General features: G+C 40.1%; 1 long non-coding RNA gene across 2 annotated transcripts in view; it reads left to right on the top strand.

Moving 5' to 3' along the window:
* Positions 1 to 26,182, top strand: part of LOC142072515 (uncharacterized) — an 84,357-nt gene extending 58,175 nt beyond the window's left edge. For both annotated transcript variants that reach the window (XR_012668915.1, XR_012668914.1), the window contains exons 3-4: positions 17,607 to 17,736; positions 25,044 to 26,182. This is a non-coding gene — a long non-coding RNA (uncharacterized LOC142072515). The remainder of the gene's footprint in view (positions 1 to 17,606; positions 17,737 to 25,043) is intronic.
* The last annotated feature ends 1,520 nt before the right edge of the window (positions 26,183 to 27,702 follow it).

Raw genomic sequence — 27,702 nt, 5'->3', positions numbered from 1 at the left:
GGGAGGGAGGGAACGGGGGCCTGATGATATGTACCCAGAACCACCCGCGACAATGTTTTAGCCCCATCAGGCATTGGGATCTCAACCCAGAATTCCAATGGGCAGCGGAGACTGCGGGAACTGTGGGATAGCTACCCACAGTGCAACGCTCCGGAAGTCGACTCTAGCCTCGGTACTGTGGAAGCGCTCCGCCGAGTTAATGCACTTAATGCACTTAGAGCATTTTCTGTGGGGACACACACACTCGAATATATAAAACCGATTTCTAAAAAAACGACTTCTATAAATTCGACCTTATTCCGTAGTGTAGACATACCCTCAGTTGGCTATTCCCTTACCCACATTACCCTAACTCGTTGGCCCATTATAAAGTATTTTCACTAAAGACAGCAGTAGCAACTTGTAAACCAGCCAGTACAGCAAATCAAAGGCCAACTACTACAAATTAAAATAATCTTTTGGCAATAATTTATCAAAACTCTGGCTTATTTCAGCTGACCATCTTTCCTTTATATCAGAGCATGCTCCTGTTTGCTTTAATCAATTTTGTAGTGAGGGCTTTAAAATTCACTCATTCTACTATTTTTTCCTGTCTAGTGAAAAGTAAACACAGATGCCTTCAAAAAGATGAGTGCTGATAAATTGCAGTTTCGATTTTTGGAGAATCTGAACATAAGCAGAGGCATCCTTTTCTGAAAATGCTCACAGATTTACAGCTTTAAAATAATGTATTTCAACTTGGGTTTCTCCCCTTTACCCCACACCCTGACAAATTATCCCTCTGTTCCTTGATTGATAATCTCAGTTGCCTGCAATGACACCTACTGGATGTCAGAACTGATGAAGTGCAGACCCTGTTGCTGCTGAATTTAGCCAGCATCACTGCCAATTTAAGGCTCAATACTACAGTCAGTCAAAACTCCAGTTGACTATAACCTTTTTCTGGTTATTTAGATTTCAGTTACCCCATGAAGCAATTTTCTGTCTCTTTCAAACTCATTTCTCAACTCCCAGGTAACAAATTTTAAACATGATTACAGGCATGCTAGGATTAGTCCAGGCTCTCAGAAGCACTCTCATAATCTGAACTGCTCAGCTGCCAGCTGTTGTTTTACAGCTGTTATTTATAAACTGGAGACAAAATTCTTAGATATTTACCAAGCTACTATGCAAAATACTGAGATACAGTGTAACATGATATTTTCACTGGGACATTTCTGTTTGCTCATTCCTAACTGTGAGAAATTTGCACCTGTAGTTTAGATTTGATTTAGAAAGAATCTGAAACTTTGAAGTTCAACTCACAAAGTCATATTCAATCACAAAGTGAAGTCCACATATTTTATATTCTCCTGAAATGGAGACTGACCGAGGGAATTAATGCTCGTAGTGCTGCCTTTTGCAGTCTAAGGGACATCCTCTGCCCTAAATCTACATGCATGACTCCCATTTATGTCCCTAGCATAGACTCAGAGCAGAATATCAACTCAAAATCTAAGCCCGAACAACCAAGCAGCCTGAGCTTTTCCTGCCATTGATTAAAACAAGTCTGAATAACTTTGGACATTTTGTGAAGTTGATGGGGTCTGATTCTCTGCTCCTTTGCACCGCATGTAGCCACTTACAGAAGAACAAAGTAGGCACAAAATGCTACCAAATCAGCCCGTGGTCTTTTCCACTCACTTTGCAGTTGTATAAATAACTATAGTATGCAAGGATTGGTTTTTGGGGTTGGGGAGGTTCAATGAGATGGTGAGCCACTTTTGCACACCCATTTTGGATCCAGTGCTGAGAACAAGTAGGAAATGAGTGGTTTCCAGAGTATCACAAGCAGAAGAACAGCCCCAGTGGGTGGAGATGCGCAGCAAACTAATCGAAGCCCCTCCTCCTATGTTGGTTCAATTTGGCTTCACCCCGTGAAAACAGACACTAAGAACCAGACCCCTTTCCGTCTCCTTCTGTGTAGCTGCAAGGGCGAATGTAACTCTTGACAGAGCCATGTTGCAGGGGAGACGGGAATCCAGCTTGATACTACAGAGGGCCAGCCCCTCACTGAAGAGACTCCAGGGTCCAGAGCAGAATTTACTTTGTGGCTTCCTATGCTCCCTAGGTTTGGAAGGCCTCTTGCCCAATCTATGACTTTCCTCTCTTACTGAAACTACAGAAAAATCTGAGAGCCTCTGGATTAAGTTTAGAAGTGTGAGCAACAAGGGTGATGTCATGGTGGGAGTCTACTATAGACCACCAGACCAGGGGGATGAGGTGGACGAGGCTTTCTTCCGGCAACTCGCAGAAGTTACTAGATCGCAGGCCCTGGTTCTCATGGGAGACTTCAATCACCCTGATATCTGCTGGGAGAGCAATACAGCGGACCACAGGCAATCCAGGAAGTTTTTGGAAAGTGTAGGGGACAATTTCCTGGTGCAAGTGCTGGAGGAACCAACTAGGGGCAGAGCTCTTCTTGACCTGCTGCTCACAAACCGGGATAGTAGGGGAAGCAAAAGTGGATGGGAACCTGGGAGGCAGTGACCATGAAATGGTCGAGTTCAGGATCCTAACACAAGGAAGAAAGGAGAGCAGCAGAATACAGACCCTGGACTTCAGAAAAGCAGACTTTGACTCCCTCAGGGAACTGATGGGAAGATCCTCTGGGAGAATAACATGAGGGGGAAAGGAGTCCAGGAGAGCTGGCTGTATTTTAAAGAATCCTTATTGAGGTTACAGGGACAAACCATCTCAATGTGTAGAAAGAATAGTAAATATGGCAGGCAACCAGCTTGGCTTAACAGTGAAATCCTTGCTGCTCTTAAATACAAAAAAGAAGCTTACAAGAAGTGGAAGATTGGACAAATGACCAGGGATGAGTATAAAAATATTGCTCGGGCTTGCAGGAATGAAATCAGGAAGGCCAAATCACACCTGGAGTTGCAGCTAGCAAGAGATGTTAAGAGTAACAAGAAGGTATGTTATGTATGTTCTTCAGGTATGTTAGCAACAAGAAGAAAGTCAAGGAAAGTGTGGGCCCCTTACTGAATGAGGGAGGCAACCTCGTGACAGAGGATGTGGAAAAAGCTAATGTACTCAATGCTTTTTTTGCCTCTGTCTTCACGAACAAGGTCAGCTCCCAGACTACTGCACTGGGCAGCGCAGCATGGGGAAGAGGTGACCAGCCCTCTTGGAGAAAGAAGTGGTTTGGGACTATTTAGAAAAGCTGGACGAGCACAAGTCCATGGGGCCAGATGCGTTGCATCCGAGAGTGCTAAAGGAGTTGGTGGATGTGATTGCAGAGCCATTGGCCATTATCTTTGAAAACTCATGGCGATCGGGGGAGGTCCCAGATGACTGGAAAAAGGCTAATGTAGTGCCCATCTTTAAAAAAGGGAAGAAGGAGGATCCTGGGAACTACAGGCCAGTCAGCCTCACCTCAGTCCCTGGAAAAATCATGGAGCAGGTCCTCAAGGAATCAATTCTGAAGCACTTAGAGGAGAGGAAAGTGATCAGGAACAGTCAGCATGGATTCACCAAGGGAAAGTCACGCCTGACTAATCTAATTGCCTTCTATGATGAGATAACTGGCTCTGTGGATGAAGGGAAAGCAGTGGACGTGTTGTTCCTTGACTTTAGCAAAGCTTTTGACACTGTCTCCCACAGTATTCTTGCCAGCAAGTTAAAGAAGTATGGGCTGGATGAATGGACTATAAGGTGGATAGAAAGCTGGCTAGATTGTCGGGCTCAACGGGTAGTGATCAATGGCTCCATGTCTAGTTGGCAGCCGGTATCAAGTGGAGTGCCCCAGGGGTCGGTCCTGGGGCCGGTTTTGTTCAATATCTTCATAAATGATCTGGAGGATGGTGTGGATTGCACCCTCCAACAAGTTTGCAGATGACACTAAACTGGGAGGAGTGGTAGATACGCTGGAGGGTAGGGATAGGATACAGAGGGACCTAGACAAATTGGAGGATTGGGCCAGAAGAAATCTGAGGTTCAACAAGGACAAGTGCAGAGTCCTGCACTTAGGATGGAAAAATCCAATGCATCGCTACAGACTAGGGACCAAATGGCTCGGCAGCAGTTCTGCAGAAAAGGACCTAGGGGTTACAGGGGACAAGAAGCTGGATATGAGTCAGTGTGCCCTTGTTGCCAAGAAGGCCAATGGCATTTTGGGATGTATAAGTAGGGGCATAGCCAGCAGATCAAGGGATGTGATCGTTCCCCTCTATTCGACATTGGTGAGGCCTCATCTGGAGTACTGTGTCCAGTTTTGGGCCCCACACTACAAGAAGGATGTGGAAAAATTGGAAAGCATCCAGCGGAGGGCAACAAAAATGATTAGGGGTCTGGAACGCATGAGTTATGAGGAGAGACTGAGGGAACTGGGGATGTTTAGTCTTCAGAGAAGAATGAGGGGGGATTTGATAGCTGCTTTCAACTACCTGAAAGGGGGTTCCAAAGAGGATGGCTCTAGACTGTTCTCAGTGGTAGCAGATGACAGAACAAGGAGTAATGGTCTCAAGTTGCAGTGGGGGAGATTTAGGTTGGATATTAGGAAAAACTTTTTCACTACGAGGGTGGTGAAACACTGGAATGCGTTACCTAGGGAGGTGGTGGAATCTCCTTCCTTAGAAGTTTTTAAAGTCAGGCTTCACAAAGCCCTGGCTCGGATGATTGAGTCGGGGATCGGCCCTGCTTTGAGCAGGGGGTTGGACTAGATGACCTCCTGAGGTCCCTTCCAACCCTGATATTTTATGAAAGCACTAGAAGGAAACTGTAAGATATAGCCTGTGCAGTTTCCTAGGCTCTCTGTGCCCCTCTGATTATTTTTTCTGTCAGAAGGTAAAATATGTCTGAGTCAAGATGCAAAATCAAAGAAAATCCCCTGAATTTACTGGAAACTTAACTGACCTGCCTGATATGGAGTACATGACATACCAATGAAATACTAAGTCAGACACACACATCATCTCAACATACAATAAAATGATATAGTTCCCAATCAGATTTTCCCTATTAACTATTTCATGGGTGTCACACATAACCCACACAGGCTAATCTTAAAAAGCCCAATCTCCATACCTTGGCAATTATGCAGGCTTGTCATCCAGATTGCAGAACCTGAGCCATACTACCAAACCAGTCAAAGGACCAGCATTTATTTTTACAAATAGAACCAGCTTCCAGTAACTGAAGGGTGTGTGTGTGTGTGTGTGTATAATGCACACATTCAGGATAGAATCTGAATCTTTGTCATAAATCCATAGATTCCAAAGCCAGAAGGGACCACTGTGATCATCTACTCTGACCTTCTGCAATACTCAGGGCATAGAACTTCCCCAAAATAATTCCTTGAGCATATCTTTGAGAAAAACATCCAATCTTGATATAAAATAGTCAGTAATGGAGAATCCACCAATCCGATGATTAATTACCCTCACTGTCAAAAATGTACACCTTATTTCCAATGCCTTTGGATGCATTCTTTTCTACCATTTAGTAGAAAATTTATGGAAGCATGTGAACATTTGAATATTTCTTACAGATGCTTAGATCAACCCCTCTCCCTGCCTTTTGGCTACGCTCTTGATGCTGGTTGGTGGAAAGGCTGAAGATTTGGAACAAATCTTATTTCACCACTTACTTTTTAAATGGAAATTGGTTTTGTACATGATTAATCACCCATCTCAGACACAGTCATAAGAACATAAGAATGGCCATACTGGGTCAGACCAAAGATCCATCCAGCACAGTATCCTGTCTACTGACAGTGGGCAATGCCAGGTGCCCCAGAGGGAGTGAACCTAACAGGTAATGACCTAGTGATCTCTCTCCTGCCATCCATTTCCACCCTCTGACAAACAGAGGCTAGGGACACCATTCCTCACCCATCCTGGCTAATAGCCATTAATGGACTTAGCCTCCATGAATTTATCCAGTTCTCTTTTAAACCCTGTTATAGTCCTAGCCTTCACAACCTCCTCTGGCAAAGAGTTCCACAGGTTGAATGTGCGCTGAGTGAAGAACTTCCTTTTAGTTGTTTTAAACCTGCTACCCATTAATTTCATTTGGTGGCCCCAGTTCATATATTATGGGAATAAGAAAGAAAGAGCATCCAAAATTTATGGATATCCTGCAATACTTTCTATGGAAGGCAAACTATTGATGTAATATAATAATCAAACCCTAGTGAAAGAAAGGCATAAATAAAGGGATGTATTTGTCAGGATAATGCCAGAGGAAAGTAATGTACCTGAGATGGGAAAAGGATGCTCTGACAAGGAACATAAACTTGTGAATCCTGCCTAGCACCAACAAGGACAACAAAAATATTCACATCTGGAAGACTGAGAATTCAATAGTCGAAAACAGTTTATTTATTAGAGCTCAGCTCTGCAAAGTACTCATGGGAAGCCAAAGAAAATAGCAAGGTTTTGTACAAGTTATGTTTAAAAAAAAGAGAGCACATACATTTGTAATCTCTGAAGGAAACCCCTGCACCCTCCACTTCCTTCTGTCCTTCAGATGCCTCTGCATACACCTGCTGAAGATTTCCGTTCCATCCTGCACCCCACATTCCCCAGCATACATACACATCATTTCCCCTTCTCTCTTGTCCATTCCCATCCCTATTCTCAGTTCCTCTTCTTATCCTCTCTGTTGAGTAGATCTGAAGCAATGAACTGCTTTTGAAAATAAATGTTTAGGAGTAATGGTAATATTTTGACATTTTTCATAACTGGAAGTTTATTTGACAGCAGAGGCTAGTGTATAAAAATCTTCTTTTGAGAAACTCCTGAAGAATTGCATCTTTCAAAATAGCTGCCTTTTTCCATTATTCTCATTGGATCTGAAGTCACAGAGGTGCTCAACTAAGGTGCTCTCTTTCAAAATGGTCACCATCATCCATTGTTTGCCATGAGAGTGAAATCAACATCCATAAGAGCAGCTTATGGCTTCAATCTAATTGAGAACAATGGGAGATAGATGTCCTTCTCAAAGTGGCTACCTAGCCATGGGCAAATTCTGACCTCAGTCCCATTAAGAACAATGAGCGATGACAGCCATTTTGGAAGGGAACAGTTCTGTGTGGAATTCTTTGAAGTAGCATATTGTTTGTCGGCTCACAGATAAACCTTCTGTTATGAAGAATGGTGGCAAACAATGAAAATCCTAAAACTTGTCTTCAGATGTAGCACAGGCACACAATTTTAGTAAATTTTAACTATCTGAGAACTTTACTCCAAGAGTAAGTGTGATTATTTTGGGAAAGAAACGGTATTCTTGGACATGTAATAGTGACTGAATCTCTGCTTTAACTGCAGAATGCAGTGCAACCTTGCCTATGGAACGATGAGCAGCACTTCTATAATACAGTAAATATAAAATAATAAATTTAAACACATCCCAGTGACCGGACCATGAGAGAGCAAACTAGGCATAGTGCAGTCATTTGCAATTACAACATGATTAATTTCCTAAAGAGATTCAATGTACAAAAGTACAAGATAATGGGCCTAAACAACAAATTTTAGTGAAAACTTGTGTTGTGTAAGGTCTTGTGTGTTTATAGCTGTTTTCACAAAGCATGTGCACCACGTAAGTTTCAGTTAAGCCCTGAAACTAGGGGACTTCAGTGGTGCACAGATCTTGCACTGGTTCTCTGCACAGAAGTGAATTTCTCCCTCTCTGGACATTTTACCACTTCTAACTTCCAGAGGTTAAGTGTAGTGTTGTTGTAGTTGTGTCAGACGATCTATTGGTAGGAAGTAGCCCAGGGAAGGGAACTCAAACTTACTATAGGGAATCAGTGTTGCTTCCTGCTGGGACTAGGGTTGCCACCTTTAGGATATTAGAGAAACATGGTAGGTGAGGGAATATCTTTTATTGGATCAACTTCAGCTGGTGAGAGAAAGGAGTTTTTGAGCTACACAGAGCTCTTCTTCAGGTTAAATAGGCATCTGCTTGCAGCATGAAGTATACACTTTGCCTGGAGAGAACACATCTAAAACTCAAAACCATTTTCTTTAATAGACCCTTTCCAGAGCTCTTAACAATGCCAGAAAACTTGAAAATATTTGGAAAGTTATTCTCTCATAATTTATCAAGATCTTTTCAACATCTAAACTCCAGAATGGTAGTTCTAACCTGTGGCTTGACCTGAAAACTCACAAGAACAGTGAAAAGTAGATAAAACCATGACCAGGCAGATGGAAGTTATATATTCGAGCAAGCATTGCACCAGCTTAGTTACCAAAATAAATTCCTTTGCATTTTAATCCAATACTCTATACTTTTTGCATGCTTTCTCTACAGTAAATGAGCAGCGATTAGCTGACATCTTTGTAAAACAACTCTCCAAAAATTATTAAAAATACATAATGAGGTAAAGAGGAATTAACTGCTATTTTGTTCTCTCTATCCAAAGTCAGCATAAAACATCTAAGAAACTTCAATCTGTGAAACAATAGAACTAGAACACTCCAGCCTGGATCACATGTAGCACCCAGGTCCCTGTCTGAAAGCTGAAATGGAGACCTTTTCTACAAAACTGTCATTTGGAATGGTCAGTCTGGCACAGCTATCCAAGTGGATTGTTGTTATTTAGTAGCAGTATATGGCAGCACCCAGTCAAAATCAAGGTCTCAAAGGGCCAGTCTCTTACCCCCGGTCCGTTGCACCTTACATCTCACACTAAAGGCAACACTTGTAGCCAATTCTATAATAAACTATATAAAGATTTATTAAGTAGAAGAAAGAAACCAAAGAGTTATTGACAAGGGTAAAGCGGGTTAACACATAAATAAGTTACAATCTTAAGTTTCAAAAAATAATAGAAGCTTTTGTAATAAACAAGCCATTACACATCCTTTAGGGCTAACCCACCCTAAGCACAGAGGATCTCTTGGTTATGTCCAGTAAACCTTGACCCCAGAATCCAAGCAGCATAGAGAAACAGTTCCTTCTTGTTAGGGGACTTTATCTCCCACAGATCTGCAAACCCAGCTGCTGAGAGGAATCCACTTGCATGACTTTTCTTCATGGGGGAAGGGCAAACAACAAACACCTTTTGTCCTCTTTATCATCCTACAATAGTCCATCTGCTGATGATAGACCTTTCCTGTTAGGCAGCACGTAATACCTTCAGTTGCAGATCAGCACTTCACACTAGTTAATGACTCACTCCTGTCTGATGATTTACAGTCAGACTTACAGTACAATCGCTCAAATATTACCTTACCGTATGGGATACAGGTACTATAAGTGAGATTAATGCATGCAACAACTCACAAGCATTAAATGTCTAAACATGAAACACATTCTTATCATTCTAATACCTGTTTTAACAATATTTACACACACATGAGCTAGACGGATTCCAACTATGCATTTGTCAGGGTTCCCTGAGGCAGGGGGACTTTGGCAAGAGCTGACACAAAGTCCTCCAGTGTCACAAATGCGATAAGAAAAACAGAAAATTATGTACCACCCAAGTAGGATGTTTATTTTCCTGTACACCACTCCACCCTCAGAATAAACTAGGAGAGCCTGCTCAGGAAAACACTGAGACCATGGTGGTGTGTCCAGCCAAACTGAGGGTTATGTACAATAAATCAGTGACCCTGATTCAGCCATAGTGGAGAGTAGTGGCTACAGGGAGACAGTTGCCGTTCCTTGATTCTGAGTTGACCATCCCTAGCGCAAGTTGGGGCTGGGTTTTTACTTTACTAGGGGTATGTCTTCACTAGCAATGTTAAAGTGTGGCTGTGTAGTTGCAGCACAAGTAAAAAAAACACTCCCATGAGGGGAGTAGCTCCCAGCACTGGTGCACTGTCTACACTGCCACTTTAAAGTGCTGAAACTTGCAGCGTTCCCGGAGGTGTTTTTCATACCCCTGAGTGAGAAAGTTGCAGCACTGTAAAGTGCCAGTGTAGACAAGGCCTAAATCATAGATCCATTGGTTTCAAGCTCAGAAGAGGCCATTGTGGCCATCTAGTCTGACTGCCTGCATAACATAACCCAAAGAATTTCATCAAGTGATTCCTGCAGCAAGCCAAGAACTTCCGGAAACCAAGCCCATAAAAAGTGACATTGATCTTTACAATCTCTTTAACATTAGCACCACTGTTAATATTAAATCATTATCCATAATGGCTTCTCATTTTTGGTGAACTATAAAGACTCTTAGTGACACTTTGTGTCGTGCCTTTCAATTAGGGAGAATCAAGCTAATTTACAAACATCTAATTAATTACACCTCACAATACCCCTGTCATTTTCAAGATGTGGAATCTGAGAAACACAGGGAGAAGGTCATGTCTAGTGAAACTCACCTCTGCACTGAAGTCCAGCAAAAGGCCTATGTATTACTTAAGTCCTCAACGTAGGGTTTAAGTGGGATTCAAGAGATACATATGCCCACTGCACAGGGATGAATTTCACCCAAATCACAGCAGAGCCAGGAACAGAACCTAGAATTTCTGAGTCCCAGGAAAACTTACACAGGAAAACTATTGCTTATTTTTATTATTATGAATGGCTACATTAATTTGATTTGTTACTCCTATAAAATAATACTATCATGAGAGGAGAGAGCCCAACATTTTCCTTCACTGAAAAGTTAACATAAAGTTAGAGTCTGAAAAATGTATGCTTCCAGAGAAAGCATTATATGTCTGTCTAATTCAGCCATATTTTTGAGGTTAAATGATGCAAAGATAAAAAGCTGACCTTGTAAAACAAAGGTAAATAGCAACTAAAGAGCTCTCATTCATATTCACAAGTTAAAACCATCAGCTTTGAGACCAACACATTTCACAGCTTATGAACTTGTAACAGTAATAAATTAACAGGTTAAGAGAGGACTAAGCATATCCCAGGGCACCCATAACCTTTGAAAATGTTTGCTTTATTTATGTCACAGCTTAGAAAACAGTTAAGGTTTTTCCTAAGTTTTTAAAGGATATGAATCCATCCTCAAATCAATACTTTTATATTGCCTATGACATGAATTATTCTTTTTTGTAATGCATTTTATGACATGAAGAATTATTATTTGTATTGCCTCCAATCAAGATCCCAGCCACCTGGTGCTAGGTGCTGTGCAAACTCTAAAGCAAACATAGTCCCTGCTCCAGGGAACTGAACATTGAGCAAACTGTCTTTTCTGTGAGTTTACTTAATCCTTTGTTGGCAGCCTCAGCAGAAAGAATAAGAATTTAATAGGTAAAGGGACTCCCTTCTAGGGGGGTAGTCCCTTTACCTTTAGGTTAGGTTTTAGGAATACTGGTGGGGAAGTTTGTACTGCTGCTGTACCTATTCTGTGGATATGTAAAACTCTTCAGTTTCCAGGGCTGTCAGTCCAGCATCTTTCACCAGACCTAGCTTCACTTCAAAAAAGTTTTTTAAAAAGAAAAGAAAAACAAGTTGTATTTAGGAATGTTAAATTGCATTAGAAATATTTGTGACATCTGTTGGATTCATTCTAGTAAACTCATTAGAGTCAGTACAACTACAATAAATACAAAATTATTTTTTTAAGGTTAAGTTAAAATAATATTTGAGATCTGTCTTAATCTGGCAAGAGGCAGGAAACTAAGAGTTAAGATCACAAATTGTCCTTAATTCATTAGTGGCTGGAGTTTATAGGCAATGATAGGACAGGTGCTGGACTGTCCATAACTTTGTACATAGTACCATGTATATTAGAGGAGAGGAAGCATGGTTTCAGAGTTAAGCATGGAATTAGAAGTCAGGAGGTTGAGTTTTATTTCTGGCTTGGACCCAGATGTTCTGCGTGACTTCTGGCAAGTTACTAACTGTCTCTGTCATCTGTTTCCCCATTTTACAAATGGGGACAATGTTACCTACCTCAGAGATGTCAGGAGGCTTAATTCATGGATGTCTGTAAAATGCTTTGAGATTTTGGATGGACGTTCAATAGAAGGGCAAAAAATTATTGTGTAAACTAAGGTTTCAGAGTAACAGCCGTGTTAGTCTGTATTCGCAAAAAGAAAAGGAGTACTTGTGGCACCTTAGAGATTAACCAATTTATTTGAGCATAAGCTTTCGTGAGCTACAGCTCACTTCATCAGATGCATACTGTGGAAAGTGTAGAAGATCTTTTTATATACACACAAAGCATGAAAAAATACCTCCTCCCACCCCACTCTCCTGCTGGTAATAGCTTATCTAAAGTGATCACTCTCCTTACAATGTGTATGATAATCAAGGTGGGCCGTTTCCAGCACAAATCCAGGGTTTAACAAGAACGTCTGGGGGGGGGGGTAGGAAAAAACAAGGGGAAGTAGGTTACCTTGCATAATGACTTAGCCACTCCCAGTCTCTATTCAAGCCTAAGTTAATTGTATCCAATTTGCAAATGAATTCCAATTCAACAGTTTCTCGCTGGAGTCTGGATTTGAAGTTTTTTTGTTGTAATATAGCAACTTTCCTGTCTGTAATCGCGTGACCAGAGAGATTGAAGTGTTCTCCGACTGGTTTATGAATGTTATAATTCTTGACATCTGATTTGTGTCCATTTATTCTTTTACGTAGAGACTGTCCAGTTTGACCAATGTACATGGCAGAGGGGCATTGCTGGCCCATGATGGCACATTGGTGGATGTGCAGGTGAACGAGCCTCTGATAGTGTGGCTGATGTTATTAGGCCCTGTGATGGTGTCCCCTGAATAGATATGTGGGTACAGTTGGCAACGGGCTTTGTTGCAAGGATAGGTTCCTGGGTTAGTGGTTCTGTTGTGTGGTACGTGGTTGCTGGTGAGTATTTGCTTCAGGCTGGGGGACTGTCTGTAGGCAAGGACTGGCCTGTCTCCCAGGATTTGTGAGAGTGTTGGGTCATCCTTTAGGATAGGTTGTAGATCCTTAATAATGCGTTGGAGGGGTTTTAGTTGGGGGCTGAAGGTGACGGCTAGTGGCGTTCTGTTATTTTCTTTGTTAGGCCTGTCCTGTAGTAGGTGACTTCTGGGAACTTTTCTGGCTCTATCAATCTGTTTCTTCACTTCCGCAGGTGGGTATTGTAGTTGTAAGAATGCTTGATAGAGATCTTGTAGGTGTTTGTCTCTGTCTGAGGGGTTGGAGCAAATGCGGTTGTATCACAGAGCTTGGCTGTAGACGATGGATCGTGTGGTGTGGTCAGGGTAAAAGCTGGAGGCATGTAGGTAGGAATAGCGGTCAGTAGGTTTCCGGTATAGGGTGGTGTTTATGTGACCATCGTTTATTAGCACTGTAGTGTCCAGGAAGTGGATCTCTTGTGTGGACTGGACCAGGCTGAGGTTGATGGTGGGTTGGAAATTGTTGAAATCATGGTGGAATTCCTCAAGGGCTTCTTTTCCAGGGGTCCAGATGATGATGTCATCAATATAGAGTAGGGGCGTTAGGGGACGAGAGCTGAGGAAGCGTTATTCTAAGTCAGCCATAAAAATGTTGGCATACTGTGGGGCCATGCGGGTACCCATAGCAGTGCTGCTGATTTGAAGGTATACATTGTCCCCAAATGTAAAATAGTTATGGGTAAGGACAAAGTCACAAAGTTCAGCCACCAGGTTAGCCGTGACATTATCGGGGATAGTGTTCTTGACGGCTTGTAGTCCATCTTTGTGTGGAATGTTGGTGTAGAGGGCTTCTACATCCATAGTGGCCAGGATGGAGTTATCAGGAAGATCACCGATGGATTGTAGTTTCCTCAGGAAGTCAGTGGTGTCTCGAAGGTAGCTGGGAGAGCTGGTAGCGTAGGGCCTGAGGCGGGAGTCTACATAGCCAGACAATCCTGCTGTCAGGGTGCCAATGCCTGAGATGATGGGGCGCCCAGGATTTCCAGGTTTATGGATCTTGGGTAGTACATAGAATATCCCAGGTCGGGACACCATCACAGGGCCTAATAATATCAGCCACACTATCAGAGGCTTGTTCAAATCCAGACTCCAGTGAGAAACTGTTGAATTGGAATTCATTTGCAAATTGGATACAATTAACTTAGGCTTGAATAGAGACTGGGAGTGGTTAAGTCATTATGCAAGGTAACCTACTTCCCCTTGTTTTTTCCTACCCCCCCCCCCAGACGTTCTTGTTAAACCCTGGATTTGTGCTGGAAACGGCCCACTTTGATTATCATACACATTGTAAGGAGAGTGATCACTTTAGATAAGCTATTAGCAGCAGGAGAGTGGGGTGGGAGGAGGTATTTTTTCATGCTTTGTGTGTATATAAAAAGATCTTCTACACTTTCCACAGTATGCATCCGATGAAGTGAGCTGTAGCTCACGGAAGCTTATGCTCAAATAAATTGGTTAGTCTCTAAGGTGCAACAAGTACTCCTTTTCTTTTTGTGTAAACTAAACTACCTGTGCCTAATCAAAGAAATACAGCAGAGACTACTTTTGCCTGCTGATACTGGGGGGACACAATGTAGGGGGCGGGGACACGTGACCACCCCACATGTCGCCTCTGGGAGGAACTTCTGGCCCACCCCACTCCAGCTTGCTACGCACTAAATCTCCAAATAGACAAGCCTGTAGATTTAACTCTGAATTTCCTGGCTTCCCTCCATTCTCCCTTCTTTACAATTTTAAGCAAGGCTCTTAATATTTTTGTAATTCATTTCCTAGGAAGTTCTCCCCAACGGATCCTGTATACCTGTCTTTCCCATGTTTCCATTCATGATACCCCACTCAGAAGTCCCAAAGGACAGATCCCAATCTTTTGGTTCAGCAGAATGGACAAGATACCATTTGGAGCCAGTCAGAGCTGATCTATAACCAGCCAGAAGAATTGCTGTTGGATGACACTTTTCAAAAGCTTTTGCTCTTGACTGGTTTGCATTTTGTTTTTTCAAAATATCTTTACATCAAAATCATCACAAAGTCATTACATCAAAAGTCATTACACCAATGTCTTAGCCAAATTATATTGCTTTAATTTGTTTTGAATTTTACAAGATCAACTAATTTACAAATTCCTCAGATGAATTATTTTTAATTTGGAATGTATATCCAAGTACTGCATATAGCTTGATATACTGAAGCCAAAATACCATTGAGTCAATGGAACAGAACTGATCCACCACTGACTTCGGTGGAACCGAACTGAGTCCTACGTCTCTTAGCCAGATTTAAAGCGGCTAGACAGGTGAAATGCTTTCTTCTAAATTCAGATCTGAATCTTTTACTGATGAACACAGAATATGCTGTTATCTCAGTGCTAAATCCTGATGACAAGAAAGATGAATCAAGTTTGGGAATTTATTCAGCATTGCTAATTGAACTCATTCCTGGAGGCCTGGGAAGCACTAAACCACTGGAGTGTAACAGTGAAAATTAGTGATTTGAATAGAAGAATCATGAACTTTGGAAAAGAAAACATTACCCATCGGCGGCACTCACAGAATGACTCCTTACAGAAACTAAATAAGATTAATGAAGGTGAAGTCAAGACAAACAACAGCTTTTAAAGGCCTCTGTCTTATTTTCTAGAGTGTAGAAAGAAAAAAATGGAAAAGAAAAGAGTACCCACGGAAAAATAAATACATCATTATCTATGCATTAAATAAATAATACAATCTATTCAAAACACTCAGACTCCTCAAGTGCTTAAAAAGCACTGAAAATTTTGCACTTGAATCCACTCTAGGGACAACTGGCAGAAGGTATAAATATATACATAAATACATAATTAATAAATACATGACTGCACTCATAAATTAGGTAATTAGACAGGCAAGTGCAGCCATTTTGGACTCACAATTTTGTGTCTGCAATCAATTGTGTGTGCAAAATTGCAGATGCAAAATCAGAGGCCAGGCTGTGGCCATTTTAAAAATATGAGCCACACACAATGTAATTGTAAAATGGAGTTTGGTATATACTTTCATGTAAGGGATTTATAGAAGGAAACAAAGGTGGATCACAGCAGAGTTCCACCCATAATAACCCTGGTCACTGATGAGAAACATTATAAGGAATATCCTTTCCTTAACAGGTAATTATGCAACAGCTTCACTTTATAGAGGCGTTCCAGCCTGAGCAGACAGGTGTGTGCTTGCAGGGTTTGAGCTAGTATGCTAAAAAGAGCAGAGTGGCGGCTGCAGTTCAGGCAGGAGCTTGTGTTCTCAAGCCTACGGGCTCAGGTGTGCTTGAGAACCCGAGCTCCAGCCGAAGCTGCAATGTCCACACTGCTATTTTCAGCATGCTAGCTCGAGCCCCACTGGCATGAGTCTGTCCCTCTGGGCTAGGAGACTTGCACCAAACTACAGTGAAGACATACCCAGAGAGACTAAATAACTTGCCCAAAGTCCTATCAGTCATGTGGCAGAGCAGGGAACTGAATCCAGGCCTCCCAAGTCCCAGGTTAGCACCCCAACTACTAGACCATCCTTTCACTCATTTGCTACTTATCAAATACTCCTAAGCTTGATGAAAAATGGCATGAATCTATCAACCATATTTCAGAATTACCCTCCAGCCTGAATACACAACTCAACAGCAGCCAATTTCAGGCTATGTCCTGAATAAAGGCCTTTCCACCACTGTGCTAAATCACAGGACCAACCAGAATGAATCCCAATATGGCTAATACAGATTGGCGAACACGTCATTCTCTCAGCCAAATCCCTCATCTCTGTTACCTTATTACATGGCTGAACCAAGGCTTGATGTAGCTGATGACATCTTTCAAAGGACTGTTCTCAGACTTGAGAGTCTTTAGTGGCTGAGAAATAATAAGAAGGCACCTCCAACTTCTGGAGCCAGACTCACGTAGCACCACATGCACATGTCTAAAACAATTAGTCTGCACTTTGGTGGAACAAATTAATATACAAACCTAGAAATTCAGTATTTGGATACACCTCATCTCTAAGGTCAAAACTACTATTCTAAACTTTCAGGCTTATAAACCAGTGGGGCTCTCATTAACTGCAATGGATATCTCCCGCAACAAAGTTTTTTTTTTAGAAGGGTAACCACTTTATTTATCAATAGGACTTGGCTTTTAGGCTTAAGAAATGCACAATTTATCAACCCACAATATAAAACCCATCATCTTCATGACACGAATATTGTGGCAATAAAAGTTTGTCAGCTTTTGAAATCCTGTACTACTCCATTATCTGCTCCAGTGAGGTACTGCAGAGATCCATTACCTCTGGAGGCCAAGGTCTGAATTCAGCAGCAAAACTCAGAAATGTGATCTCTGTCAGCCTTCACCTGACGCTTACAAAACTAACTCACACTGCCGCATAATTGACTGCTTTTGTTCAAAACCCATCAGATGACTGAACAAGCACAGCCATTTAATTACTCTTTAATCAGATGGCTTTCTCTGTGATTTGGAAATGTGGGAGAACTGAAAATAAAAACACCAACTATACCATTGGGGTTGCCAGTGCAAAATCCAGCTAAAAGCCCAGAGGACTGAAGACAATAAAAAATGGCTACTTCCATTACAACTCTCTTTAAAGTCTAAGATATTTTAACTAGTGATTCTCCCTCTCTAGCTCTGTAAATTTAGTCCTTTTGTTTTTCTATTCAAAGCTGCTTTTTAACTTATATTACTTCCTCCCACCACTTGATTTCCAATCAGAAATGTTTACTTTCCAGAATACTAGCTGAATACTGTGAGCATTGGATTCAAAGAGAGACCATGAAGTTGGAAGGAAGGATTTGAACTGACACAGAAGGATGCTCTGATATTCATCCAAAACAATGGTGAGGATTCTTCCTGCCAGAGGTAAGGCACATTGGCACACTAATGCAGAGATTGTTATTTGTATTACAGAAGCACCTAGAGGCTCCTGCTGAGACTGGGCCCTATTGAACAAACACAAAGTGAGAGAGTGCGCTGCCTTAAGAGCATACTGTCTAAACTGACAAAATATACAAAGGTTGTTGGGAATCAAATTAACAAAGAGTTGAAGTAACTTTCTTAAAAACAGTGACAGAAAAGAGAAGAGAACCCAGGTCTCCTAACCTCAATCTAGTGCTCTAACCACTGGACAGAGATGTTTTCACAGAACAGTTCTTATTGTTACTGTGCCTAGCCTATGACTACTGGATTTGAGTAAAATAGAGTCTTTTTTTCCACTGCTTCATTGGAAAGATGACCAAAATCTGAAAATATCCAGAGACATTCCCAAGTACCCAGTCTTACTACAATTAACTGCAAATGAATTAAAAGAGAAGGGTACATATATCTTTGCTAAAGAGATTCGTAGCTAAAACTGAATACAATTATTTCAGTCACTCAGTAAGGTGGGGAGTTGTGTTTGTTCTGTTAGTGTGTTAGTACACACATATCCAGGCACATTCTTATAAATCAAAAATATAAAGGATGTTCATACTCCACATCTGAACATTTAGATACCCATTTCAGCACTTAACTACTCATTACAGATGCCAAAATGTTAATATAAGGGCCCATTTCTGCGCTCAGATTTCAAATGTGAGATTTGACATCATACTAAGATGTCCACATTTAAAAATTGGGGCCCTATAAGCAAAAGATTCAATGGATCTTTCCCAGTAATATTGTACTGGTTCCAGTCCTATTAGCATTGACTATGTTTCACACAGTCTTTATCACATGTAGTCTTAAAAACTGGATGCAGTGATGTCTTTCTGGACTCAAAAGAAAATAAAACTCATCAATAATAATATGAAAAGTGATTTTAGGGAAGTTTGCTGTGGCTGTATTAGAACCATACCATCCAGCAACAATAACTGTAATTATGAGGACTCTACTTCTCTCACTAAAGCACTTGGTATGCCATATACCACAGACTGCCAGCTATCCATCATCCCAGAAAAGTTACCCTCCTCCCACATGCTGCCTACTCCTGTTAATTTGATTAAGCTGGTGATACCTGCATTAAGTGTTTTGGCACAGAGCATTTTGCTTTGTAGCAGTCTAGTTTATACTTCGTTTCACTGAGATTCTGTTGTAAAATTTGACCATGATGGTTTTAGAAAGGTTTATTAAATTGGTGGTTACTGTAAATAGGGTCTCTAAGGTTATATTTAGTTTTTGTGCATGTGCTCTTTAGGAGGATTTTAGAAAGGAGGATTTTTTAATTTACTTTGAGAAGCATGGGGATCTCTCACTAGCTATCTTGGAATTCTTAATTTAGGATTTAAAGACTTAAAATACTATGTAATATTACTATGAAGTAATATAAGGCAATAAAGTACTATATTACTCTAAAGCTTATAGTATAAATACCGTCCAGATTCAACTTATTACACTGCTGTAAACATGCAGTATCTACATTGATATTAATGAAATTACTTCTGATTATACTTATGTACAGTAACTGAAAGCAAGATTTGGTCCATTACATGTAATGATTTACTGGATTCAAGTTAGACAGGCATAGGACAGGTAACAAAGGTGATTGCCACTATGTGTGGAGAGGGCATATTTAAAAGAATTTGTGTAATGTTATTTACTAAAGGATGGTAGAGGGGAGTAAGAAGCTATTTGTTTTATTAAAATGTAATGATGCATTGGCTGGTTTACTGAATCACAATGTGAGATTTTTTGGGGGTGAAGAATTATGTGTAATCTTTGCTCTTCCAGTGGAGTTTAGATCTTGCTAGAGATACCATGACAGTAGATAGAAACCTGGATTCAGTAGTAAACTTTGTGACAAAGTTCCTCCTCTGCCTTGGTGGGTCCTGTGCTTATTGGTGGATTTGCTCACCTCAGAGATTCACGGCAGCCCTCAGTTTGGCCACTTTTGCTAGTGGCTCAAACCTGCCGTTCACTCAGCTAACCTCATAGCTGGTCAGCATGGGGAAAAGGAAGGAGAACAATCCCCGCAGTCTCTGCTGATCCACCTAGTGGGTCAGGGGATAGGCCAGGGACCTTCCCCTTTGGTAGGACCCACAGTTCAGGTCAACTCCTCTTATATCCAATAGGGCGGAACCCAGGCCCGCCCTCTACTCCAGATTCCAGCCCAGGGCCCTGTGGATCACAGCTGTCTACTGTGTTTCTTGTAGCAGCTGTGGGACAGCTACAACTCCCTGGACTACTTCCCCATGGCATCTTCCCAACACCTCCTTTATCCTCACCACAGGACCTTCCACCACAGGACCTTCCTGATGCCAGATAGCGTTTGTACTCCTCAGTCCTCCAGCAGTACGCCCTCTCACTCTCAGCTCCTTGCGTGCCCCTCACTGACTGAAGTGAGGTCCTTTTTAAACCAGGTGCCTTGATTAGCCTGCCTGTCTTAATTGATTCTAGCAGCTTCTTAATTGGCTCCACGTGTCCTAATTAGCCTGCCTGCCTTAACTGGTTCCAGCAAGTTCCTGATTGTTCTGGAACCTCCCCTTTTACCTTACCCAGGGAAAAGGGACCTGCTTAATCTGGGGCTAATATATCTGCCTTCTATCACTCTCCAGCAGCCATCTGGCCAGACCCTGTCACAACTTTAACATACCAAGATTCCTGCTTGTTTCTATTCTGATGAAAAACAGCAGATAACTCTACATTGGGTCAGTGTTTTGATTATTTTATGGTAACAAATTTCTTTTCTAACCTTCCTTGGTTTTTCACTGACCTTTCACTGCTTTTGAAAAACAGAAAATACATAAGTGTTTCTTTTTGATCTTTTTGTTTTTGTTACAAAGCTAAGAGTATTTTAGCATGGGCATGAATTTAGCAGATGTACACTGAAGGATTCCTTCCAGCATCTTAGCTCTTCAAATGAAATGGATGTTGCAGCTTTTCTGAACTGTTGCACGCATGTGGCTTCATGAAGACATTTGTTAAGCAATATCACCAGGATCCATGATATTCAATAATAAGATGAGAAGAAATAACAGCAGTGGCAAACACCTGAGCTTTTGGATTATGGAAGCAATACACTGCTTAAAAAGAACTGGGATTTGCCACAAGAGGTTACTCCAAAGTAACAGAAGAAAAAAAGAGCTTAATCGTTAAAATATACAAAATAATAATACAGTTGGACCGTTAAGCAGTTTCTTAACCATTCTCTGAACAGCTCTACTATACTCCAGCTCAGAGAAGCTCTCAGGTTGAAGACATACTGGAATTTTTTTTTCAATGTTTGAGTACTTTTAAATAAAATATTTCTTACCTAGCAGCACATTTTTATGTCCTTGAGAACAGCAGCAAGACAAATGTATCAATTTTAGAGGTGCCACAAGTACTCCTGTTCTTTTTGCGGATACAGACTAACACAGCTGCTACTCTGAAAACTGTCTTGGCAGGATTCAAAAGAGCATTAGTCAGCTACACAGACAATCAGAACACTCATGGTTTCATTAGATAGGATACTATTTTTAAAAAGAAAGATAAACTCTTATGCTTCATGGCATAAGCCAAACAGTGATTGGTATGGAATTCGGAGGAAACTTCCCCCATGGGCCAATTATTCCATTATCGTTTGCTATGAAGTTCCTTGAATCTTCCTCCTAATCATCTGGTAAAGGCCACTGTTGGAGACAGCACACCAGACTAGATGAGTTTCTGGTTTGATTTGGTATGGCATCTCCTATATTTCTACGGTATCACACTGAGAGCTCTTCCAAATCAGTACCCACCTGTAGAACACTATTAATAGTTTTCTCTAATAGTTTCATTTTCAAATTTAGTAATTGTTTACTAAACTGTTTTTAATTGGGAAGGCAATGACTGTGGAACACGAAGGTCTAATCTGTGTGAAAAACATCACTGTAGATCAAGCATTTAACAAAGTTTCGGTAGGCTTTACGATGACCTGCAGGGGGGGGAATGCTTCTAAAATATGTGCAGCCGTTTAGAATGGAAACTGCCATTTGTCACCTGAAACTTTGGGACTCTCTTCATATGGAAAATACATTAAATGATGAACAATTTATCAATCAAACAATGCTGTGGGATCAATATACTTTACCAACAAGAGGCCTCACATTCTTTTGGCTAATTTGGATTTATTTGATTTGAAGATCAGCCATTTATTTGACCCATCAACAAGAACTGCCATACAGTACAGTGCTGACAGCTACAGACAAAAAATGCTGAAATCCCATTAAAGGTTTTTGTGGGATTATTTGGAAGATCTGGTGGTGTACCTAAAGAATTCACTAAACGTTTTGCAGAGTGCTTTGAGGGGACCATGAAGCAAACTCCTTCAAATTGCAGATGTTTGCAATACTTCTCAAATGCATTGGAAAAACTAAAAAGCACAACTTCTTAGTTCCCTGTTCCATACCATCAGCAATATTTTCTTTAAGGTCATCCCCAACAGAATAGTAAGTTTATTCTCCTTTCAGTCTACTCAGACAAGACAGATTTTGTTTTAGGGAGATGTTTAGTTTGTAATGTATAGTGCCCATTGAAAGTTGTTTATATCTCCTCTCCTATGTAAGGTTTTCCAGAGGCTTTGGTGGTGTCATGAGATATATTTCATAGCATGTAAGAATGAGCTGCTTAAATTACTACGCAAGTCCTTGTAACTTGAAGTTACAATGCAGCAAGGCTTGCATTCTTATAGTGGTTTCAGAGTAGCAGCCATGTTAGTCTGTATCCACAAAAAGAAAAGCAGTCTCTAAGGTGCCACAAGTACTAACACATTTATTTGGGCATAAGCTTTCGTGAGCTACAGCTCACTTCATCCGATGAAGTGAGCTGTAGCTCACAAAAGCTTATGCCCAAATAAATGTGTTAGTCTTTAAGATTCTTATAGTGCTCCATACCAAATACTGCTGTTCCATGCGTGACTTGGCTCTCCTTCCCCAAAAGTCACAACTTCTTTCTTTTAAACCTTTTTCCCTTGGGAGAGAAAACTGAGAGGTATAAAGAAACATTTAGATAGTATATGCTTTGATTGTAAGTCAACCTAACTTTTCAGTTCCTAAGGAAGTATGATGTGTATTTTTATGTGCAGTATCATAAAATAAATTGAAGACTTTACGAAAAAGTGGTTTCTAAGGGCATTCAAAAAACATATCAATTTCCTGAAAAACATTTACCAACTTTCAAACAATTCAGGAATTATAAGTATTTTATGTTTTATTCTGATGGGTGATTATATCAAATGTAACATAAGTCTTGTTAGATGCAAAGGTTGCTTTAGTAATTATTATTTTTATTAAGCTCTGTAATAAATACTAAAGTAAAATCCTCCTCAGGGATCAGATAAGAAATTCAAGAGAGGACCACATAAACTGGTGGAATAATGCAGCAGGAATAAAGCACAGGTGGAGTCAGATTACTCAAAAATCAAATAAGTCAAACAAATAAAAAAAAATCACAGAAAACTCTTCCAGCCGAGGGTTCATCCCACACCAATGACCTAGATGGTTGGGACTGTACTGAGTTTGCCAGAGTAGTGGCTTAAGATCCAAGCATCAGGTCTCTCTTTGAAAACAAAAGTTCAATTCTCAACACACTCTCACCTTTTCCTTCTTTGGAGGTAGATACCACTAAAAATTATGTGAATTGTGTCCACCTTCAGACAAGACCTGAAAAAACAAACAAATTGTTTTTGCTCTGCAGTGACATTAGAGAACCTATGACACTTTTCAAAACAGTAGCAGATTACTCCCATGTCTTTGGCTTAAATTTCCATCCCTCGTTATTGTACAGTGTTTTGTGTGCCAGTTGTTCAGATGGCTGCCACTCTCCACCCTAGAAATGGATATATACTACTAGTGCTCTGAAAACGCTACACCCCAGCATTACAATTCTTGCAACGTGGGTATACTTATGGCAGTAAAATTGTTTTACATAGAAATTGTCCTGCTGATGTAAGAGGTGCAAGGCTACTAAAGAGATAGAGAGAGAATGTAAGACAAAGCCAAAAGCAGGCTAAAACAAAAGGATTAAGAAGAAATTTTGCAGAATAGCTGCAAATTACACAAAATTAATTCTAAAAAACTATTAACAAATGCAGATGTAATTATTTTCCTAGATTAGATACATATTTTAATTTACATATAAACGTCTATATTTGTTATAGAGAATATATAAAATTAAAATTCTTGATAAATTACAAAAGTAAACGGATTACCACTTACTAAACACTAGCATGGTTTTTAGCACAGCAGTTTAAAAAAAAAAAAAGGTTGACTTAATCCTGATCTGCCCAAGAAAAGGGTACACAATTCTGACAGATCCCTTAGTACAGGCTGTGGGAGTAAAACATATCCATACTATAATCACATCCTTACAGAAATTGAAAACGTATGTGAAAGTCATGGTGGTCCAGCAAAAATATAAACTCATAAACGATTTTTTGATTCAGTGTCATCATTCATTTCTTTCATTTGAGAAATCAGAGTTTTAGCAGGACATACAAAGATTGATGGCTTTTTCATAAAAGGATATTTTATGAAACAGTGAAATGTAGCATATTTCTACCTGATAAATGTGGAGACCTGTAAACTTTGAACCCATATTGGCCTTTGTTGCTTGTGACCCTGCTTAAGTGATTTATTTTCTTATAACAACTGCAGTCTGCAGGAGGTTGAATATACTTTGTAGATGTTCAATTCTGTTGCAAATGAAACAGTTTAAACTCAGGATGGCTAACATCAGAAGCTCTAGTACTTAGAAGTCATATTATTCTCATTTCAGTATCCTCTTTAGGAGCAGTATTTACGATTTGAGAAAATATGTAATTTATAAAAAAACAGCCTGGCAGGCTGCTCCAAAGCTGTAGACCCTGGCAGTCCTGGCTCCTGAGCTTCCTCTGGGCAGGCAAGCTGGCAGGAAACCAGGAAATCTGATGGAAACCTATCTGGTTTCCAGAGGAACTTTGTTGAAATTGAACCATCTCTGTAAAATGTTTCTATTTCAATCAATTGGCAAATTCTGATGAAAAAATGTTTTGTTGGAATTTTTCCAAACAGCTCTATCCACAAGGCCATCTTTACACTAAACCTCCTTACGGCGTCCCTTTTACTTATACTCTACCAGCGTGCAATGGAATCTAAAGTGGTAATTTACACACTGAGAAGAAGGAAAAACATGTAAACTGGTGTAAATTAGAGCAGTTCAACACCCTTTGACTTATATATTGTTCTGCCTCACAGATGCAGAGCTCGGAGCAAATCCAAGTATTTTCTCCACATAAAAACTAGAGATTTTCTCACAATGGAAGGGATTTGATTCAGCCACTGAGAAGAGACAACCAGACGAAGCAACTGTTTACCATCAGAAACAGTCGTCTTTGAGATTTTGCAGAGGCAATGATGGAGACCAAGAACCTTTGCCTTTTACAGTCACAAGTGATTTTTTTTTTTAAATCCTATTAATGCAGTTAGTTTCAACATGAGACTTCCCACACTAGTGCTCTTGCCATCCTCCCTCTCACTTCATCTGTCCCAGGTCATCTGTAAGCCATGGTGACATGTAAGGACAAGAGAAGAGGCATTTTAGGGGATTACCATTTCTTTCAGATCTGATTCTCACTAGTGTGACTCTTGTCTTTGATGCCTCAAATTTAGACTACTGAAAGGTGCTCTTTAATAGGGCTATCCCTTAAAGCTATCTAGAAGCTTAAACTAGTGCAGAATGCATCTACCTGCCTATTAAGGGGAGTTTTCCCAAATAACATATTATACCACTGCTCTACTGTATCTGCACTGGCTGCCTGTTAGTTTTCACATGGAGTTTAACCTATAAAGCCCTAACTGGAATAAAACTTGCTTACCCAAGAGTTTCTCTCTCTCCTCTTGCGATACTGCTGCAGTTGCAATCAGTGAAGGTATTCAAGCTGGAAACCCTTCGGTTTAAAAGGGAAGGGGTCTGGTGGCAGGGTGTTTAATGTGAAGGGCCCCTGACTTTGGAATTCTCTTTCCCGCCATTGGTCCTAAAGACCTTGAGTTTGCTGACCTTCAGGGTGCACTGGAAGGTCCATCTGTTCTCCTGGACATATGAGAAGGGTTGAGGTGTCTGGTGGGTGTGTTTTTGGGGACTGGTTTTTTTGCATCTAATTGCTTGGTAGATATTTTGTGAGTAGGGAGTTGGATTAGGATGGATGCTATCTTAATTATATTGTATGTTTAATTTTTAGACTATGCTAAAGTGCCTAGAGTTCTAGGATATAAAGTAAAATGGATACACACAATAAAATAAAGAGTACATCCATTTTGCAAACATTTAAATTGTTCATATTTCTCAAAGACTGTAAGCTTCTTAGAGCAGGGGTATTGTCTATGTGTGTGTTTTGTAAAGCATCATCTGAGTGTATGGTATTTATATATATATATATATATATAAAATAAATGTTTAAAATTCCTGGCATTTTTATTCATGTATCTTTATGGATTGTCATTAGAAAATAAATCTTATGAAGCAGAGGAGTCCTACTATTGTAGAGTTAGTTTGTTCTTATTGAACCTCCTGATTTTGAAGCAAGACAGACAGCACTCATCATTGTTCTCAGTTTATAAGAAACTGTCTTTGATCAGCGTGGCCAACAACTGGCAAAATGATTTAGTAATTTTGATTTATTGAATATTATGAAATAGACATTTTAAATAAGAGAACTCCTTTTAAGTATTTATTAACATTGAGTTCATGAAAGTAGGGCTAGATTGTGATACCCTTTCTTTTGTTGAGTAGCATCTCACTCCACAAAAGGTCCCATTGACATCAATGGGATTACTTATGGAGTAATATACTACTCAATGTGAGTAAGGATATTAGAATCTGGCCCTCAGAAATTTGGCAAAGCCCGCAAACGGTGACAATGGGGCTACTCCTCTGAGTAAAGTTACTTGTATATGTGATTCTTTGCTCCAAATTAATGGAACTTTTGGCTTCAGTAACTACTGCAGGATCAGGATCATGTTACTAAAGACGTATAGTGTTCTTCCCTGACCTCCAGAAAAAATCATTTCCAAAGACGAATTTCCCATATTTAGACCCTAAACTAAAGATATTTAGTATGTTAATAATAATACTTAGTTCTTATGTTTGTGCAATAGTTTGAAACATTCAGTGCCCAACATATGTTGCTGTACAAGAGAGCTACAGATCTTCATTCTGATTGATAAGAAAATCACTGTTGAGGAAAAAGTTACAGGGCTCCATAAGGGCCTGTACAAATGGATCTGATTACAGGACCAAGGCCTTGTATTGTATTTGTCTAAATTACATTGAAAACTCCTCAGGGAATGGGAGGAGTTTTTTGCGCTGCACATCACTGGTGCTATCTATCTATTAAGAGATAATAAGATTCCAGTCAACTCTTTTATTAGCCACACAGTAAAGAAATTGGCCTACTTAAGAATAGTGTTGACACTTAAAAATAAATAATAATAGAAGCAAATTAATTTCTGTGCTAATAACCCAAAATATCTCTTGCACTCTATTTCTTCTCAATATACTTATAAATTATTCATCAGTATCTGTTTACAACAAATAATTTATACAGTTAATTTGACCTTTTTTCTACAAATTGTCCAGGAGCAAATTGTGATTTTCTTTATCTTTCATAAAACATTACTTGCCATATAATTTATGTAAATATTTTTAGGCTGTAGGCTGTGCACAAAATACAAGTGTGTTATTAAGTTTTGACTAGCTATGTAGGTCACATGGTATATTTCTGTTCCCTGATTGGGTGAGTATAATGCTTAGAATTATGTCCTCAGTATAAAAGCTTGGGTTTACTAAATCAATATTTGCTTTATGCAAACATATTCCATTATATCCTATAGATTTGCTGCTTCTGCAAAAATTCCC

Source organism: Caretta caretta, chromosome 6 (assembly GCF_965140235.1).
Source record: "Caretta caretta isolate rCarCar2 chromosome 6, rCarCar1.hap1, whole genome shotgun sequence".
NCBI classification, from domain to species: Eukaryota; Metazoa; Chordata; order Testudines; family Cheloniidae; genus Caretta; species Caretta caretta.
Note: the sequence above shows the minus strand (reverse complement) of the source record. Positions and strands in the feature narration are given on the sequence as shown.